General features: G+C 41.0%; 1 non-coding gene across 1 annotated transcript; it reads left to right on the forward strand.

Annotated features, from left to right (window-relative positions):
- Nucleotides 1–2561: 2561 nt before the first annotated feature.
- Nucleotides 2562–2634, forward strand: trnah-aug (transfer RNA histidin (anticodon AUG)). The gene has a single exon. It is a non-coding gene; the product is annotated as a tRNA-His (tRNA).
- Nucleotides 2635–5423: the final 2789 nt, after the last annotated feature.

Here is a 5423-nt window from a genome sequence, read left to right on the forward strand (position 1 = left end):
CGTGTAAGAAATAAATCGATAGGATTTAAAATCAAACTCACCTGCACAGGTAAACCTCACGAGGGAGACAGACAGTAAAGTCCAGCAGATCCACGGAGATGTTACAGCAAACATGTTTCATGAAGCACAGTCAAAGTGCACGATTCCTGTTGTGTGGATTGTTAGTGAGGTTACTAACCTCAGGTTAGTCTATCTTCTAAAACCTTTACCACGCCCATTCTTGTTTTTGGATAAAGATGCTGTCAATCATTTGTGCCGCTGACACTGGTTGTGCCGACCGGGGGGAGGAGTTCTGTTGCTTCACCCTCAGTACCTCGCTTGTAATTGGAGAAGGGAACTTTTGCATTATCCTGGTTGGCACAGCCAGTTTCAATACTTGACAGCAGGGGCGGATCTAGAGAACTTTTCTTAGGGTGGCAAGGAAGCCAAATGGGGTGGCAAAATCAAAGCCAAACACTGTGCAATATATTCAGTTTTAGAATTCATATTCAGTGTTAACTGTAACTATACTCAAAGTGTTAATGCTATCTTATTGTATTAAACAACTCTGTCATATGCAAAACCAGAGTGGCATCTGGGGTGGCAAGAGATCATTTTAGGGTGGCACTGGCCACCCCATCCCACCCTTCTAGATCTGCCCCTGCTTCACAGCAAACTTATCCAATAATAACCATGTTACCTTTCAGTGACATTTTGCTGTTTGCATGCCAGAAAGAGCTCTGACATATACAGTAAAAAAAAAAAAAAAAAAGCATAGCTGTGGTTACAAAAACTCCCATCAGTTTAATTTTTTCTATCATTGGTGGCACCACATCTAAAACACTGGGACATAACCACAAAGTAATTAATGCACAAGCATAAATAATGGCGATGACTTCATAAAGGAGGTCCACAGCAGGAGGATACTGATCCAGGGAGCCACCGGTGTTTAGATATTTGTGTCAGGAAATCAAAGGAGTTTCTCGAAATGTGTGCACCGTTCTTTGTAATATGATGCAGACCTATCAATAATCTGATTGGTTGACTTTGCTGTTAAATGTCTCCATAGATTTCTCCTCACAAATTGATAGTAATCGATCTCAATATTCACATAGAGGAGCTTTGATAAATGCAGGATCACACAAAAAAGATAAATAAAAGGGAAATTATAGACAACGCTTTTTTAAAATGAGAGCAGAGATCTCATTTCCTTCTCTGCCTTTGACCACAGGATTCATTCTTTCCCCTCCTCATGAAAGAGACGCACTGACAATGTTTTTCTCCTACTTTCTCTCCAGGTCAGCTGAACTGTCTCAGCAGATGGCAGCACAGGCCATGATTGAACCAGCAGTCAGATTAACCTGGTGCTACATACCAACACTCACTTTTCCTGAATCAGCTAAACTAACTTTGGCTTTCAGGTTACATCAGGTTACATCACACCTGCCACCGATAATATAATAGTATGGCACACCATACTATTATATTATCGGTAGCATTGTTCACGTTTGGTTTTTCAGCAAAAACAAACAAAAACTTCCTCATAGACTGAATAACTGCAAACATTAGACTTCGAATTATGAATTTTGAATACACAGAGGATTTACATTTGTAAAACTTTCTCAGAGCTCCAGAAACTGATTAACATATGAGGGACTTCCTGATTTAAAGACTGTAGGTCAGGGAAATGAGTTCCACCAGAGGGCGCTTTAATACAAACAGATGTGGCTCTGAAACGTTTGAATTCAGGTTTCTTGGGAAAGAGTTTATACATATACACCGATTAGGTATAAGATTACAATCAAATGACTAACATTGTGTTGGTTTCTGCTCTGCACAATTTATTTAGAAGCTGCTTGTTTGTTTTCTCAGGTGTCCTGCTGGATCAGTGCCAAACAGGAAACATCACTCCTGTTCATGGAAAACAATGAAACACCAGATTATTATCTGCACAATCATTTAAAGCACTTGTTGAAAATCTCTGACAGACCACAATTGGTGATCAGTTCAGATCACCAGCAGTTTTCTACAGTTTACTGCATAATAGTGTTCAGTGCAGTACTGTGGTGAAGTTTACAGTGATGCATTATGTCAGGTTAAAAAAGTGTAGCAGCTGTCAGTTTATATCAGGCTAATTTAAATCTGACTGTGGTGGAAAATCAGTGATTACAGCTGTAAACATCTGTTTGTATCATGTTGAATTTCAGTTGTGTAAAATCCACAAAGAGCAGTAAACCTATGAGTGTGTCGCACGGTGTTTCACACATCTTGTGACAAACAGTGTCACTAAATCATCCGAGGTCTGTGCGGATCATTCCCTGTCAGACAGCAGAGGAAACAAAATCAGCCTGAATCAAGAAGCTGCTTTCAGCACAGAACAAAGATGAGGTCACACAGCTCCAAAAAGTCAAATTATAGTTTTAAAATAGACAATTTTTCCGGAATTAAGAGAGTTTCCTTAACTTATAGCACAAAAGTTAAAGGGGTGTCTTTTTACTGCAGTTATAAACTCACACCTGGCAACACCCTGAAAACAGATATGATTTTCTGCTTTTGAACTAAAAGGCATGAGGGACACTTACGGGCCAGTGGCGCAATGGATAACGCGTCTGACTATGGATCAGAAGATTCTAGGTTCGACTCCTGGCTGGCTCGTACTCATTTTAGGGCACAGATAGCTCTGTTGGTAGAGTGGTCATGGGTTTGAATCCACTGAACGGCTACCCTGAGGTACCCCAGAGCAAGGTACCGTCTCTACACACTGCTCCCTGTTGCACCTGCTTAAGCTCGGCATACACTGTGCGATTTTTTCAGTTGCATTCAGCTTCTGCTCAAACTGCACATTGACTCGCAGGGGTTAGAAGTTCGTAGGTCACGATGCAGGGTCTCACACTATACCGCCCGATGCTCTGATGCGGCCTGAGTGCTCACACTGTGCGTCCATAAAATGAAGGTTATAACAGAAAATCTGTCGCTCTCTCTCTCCCTCTCTGTCTTCACTCACACAGACACGCACACCACCAAAATCAACTTTGCAAAATTGCTAATGAAAAACATTCATCAAGCAGCTGTGATTGAGCAGCAATGTAAATCCAACTATTTCCACGGTTGTTGTGTTCGTGATAATTTTGTGAGGCCACATCGAAAAGGCTCGGATGAGCTTTCAAAAGTTCTACAAGTTGTGCCTCCATCGCTTGTGTCCAGATCACACGCTGCACAGCTGTGCTGCTGCGTCTTTTTCACCGACTTGTATGTGTTTGCGCGTGCGCAGTGCAAGCGGCTGCTGTGACACCCTCATGACGGTCGTGAGGTTTGAAATCCTCACGACCAAGCGATTGATGATCGTGAGCTGGTCGTGAGGTGTTAATCGCTTCTTGTTACCCCACTTATACATGATGCACGACGCACGATGAAGGCCAAACTCAGGCCGATCACCAAAACGGTCTCACGACTCAAAAATCGGCTCAAAATGGGCCAAAAATCGCACAGTGTAAGCCCAGCATTAGTGGCTGCCCACTGATTCACTGAGTGAATGGGTCAAATGCAGAGAGAGTAATTATCCCATGGGGATCAATAAAGTGTACATTATTATAATTATTAAAGACCTGTGTGGACACACCCACAGTGAAAGTATTTGCTGTCTTTTTCTTTTTTTAAAAGAAAATCTTTAACTTACATCAAAAGTCCTGCAATAACATATCAACCGCGTGTCACAGGAGGTTGCTAAAGCTCCATGTTTGATTTGGCAGTTTTAAACTAAATACCCATCCTGACACAATCCCAGAGAGGTTTAGTGTCTATAGGTGGAATCAAACCAGCAACCTTTCAGTTGCCAAGTGTGAGAGATATTCTGCCAGAGTAGTCATATTTACAAGACGGCACTGAACGCCCCATTGGTGTGTCAGAAAAACTCTTTTGTACGTATGTTCCTTGAAGGGGATTGGAGTAGTTCTTTTCCACCGCAGCCAAGGGCTAGGAGTTGAAGAGGAGCTGCTGTATGTTTTTGTCAATGATCTGATTTTGAAATAAAGCATATGAAGTGAAAAAGCAACTCCCGTGGTCATCCCTGCCTTAAAGCTGCAACACAAGCATGAAGCCACATTTATATTAAGTTATAAGCAAAACAAAATAATTTTATCACATGCCATTTAATTATTTTGCAAACAGCATCTGTCTACAAAGAAAGGTGCTCTGATGCTTCCAGTCAGCAGAACGGACCAATCAAGTTAACCAACCAGAGGAAATCTGCTGCTGGTGTTGAATAAAGTTCCTCATATGTTACTGTTACTACATCTACACAGAGACAACAAGCTGAGAGCAGAGGGTGGAGGAGTAGACAGTTAAAAGTGACACAGACGTCTGAATAAAAGAGGCTCCGTACCTCTGACTGACTGGAATCATGATAAATGTTTGTTGGGTGTGTGCAGTCTATTCTGTGTGTTTACTCTGTTGTATTTCCTCATTGCTTCAGCTCATCATCATCACCACACAGTCATTGTGAGTCTCCTTCATGATGAAGAGGATTCTCATGGGCCTGTTGTGGATGTTTGCTTCTTGGTGTGATCAGCCATTGTTAGAGATCAACAAACATCAACATCATCCTGCACTAACAGTAGTAAAGGCTGCAGCCATTGAACTGGTGGACAGTTATAAGTATTTGGTGGTTGTTTTTGATAAGTCTCTGTCCTTTGAGTCACACTTTGATGCTACAGTGAAAAAGGTCCAACAGGGACTGTACTTTTTAAAAGAGGTTTTAATGTTTCATGTGAAATGATCCTTTTAAATAAAATTTCTATTGAATCTGTTAATGTTTTGCATCATTGCTTTGTACAGTAATTTGTCTTTGACCAATAAGACCAGACTTAGTAAACTGGTTAAAGTGGCTGGTCAGTTTTCAGGGAGGACTCAGGTTCAGTTTGTGGACTTTTATAACAGGCAGGTGCTGAGGAAGCTGACCTGTGTGATTATATGTTCAGACCATCCTCTCTTTAATGATTTTCAGCTGCTTCCCTCAGGTCGTCTGCAGTGAAGACCAAGAGACATCAAGTGTCTTTTATAGCTGCTGCTGTTTTCATGATCAATAACTCTGAACTGTAAGTGTTGTTACCATCTACAAGACTTTGTTGATGCTACTGATGAAATTTGGACTGTTCTCTTTTGTTTCTTTGTTTTCTTGTGTTGTATGATGTGTGGACACTGCAAACCAGTTTCCCATTGGGAAAGATTAATAAAGATTTCTTTGACCATCAGGCTGTTTAGGATTAAGGTGTTTCTTTCACATTTCACTGGTTATTTTAAGGGATTAGTTAATCAGTAACCTGTCACTTGTGAGGCAAATGCATTAATCACTACACAGCTGTTTTAGATATGAATGTGAAAAAAAATATTAAAAACCTTTAATGACACAAAGATCATTGTGCATGACCCAGAAAGATTATCAGAAG

This window comes from Pelmatolapia mariae, unplaced genomic scaffold (genome assembly GCF_036321145.2).
Source record: "Pelmatolapia mariae isolate MD_Pm_ZW unplaced genomic scaffold, Pm_UMD_F_2 NODE_ptg000111l+_length_71928_cov_1, whole genome shotgun sequence".
Lineage (NCBI taxonomy): Eukaryota > Metazoa > Chordata > Actinopteri > Cichliformes > Cichlidae > Pelmatolapia > Pelmatolapia mariae.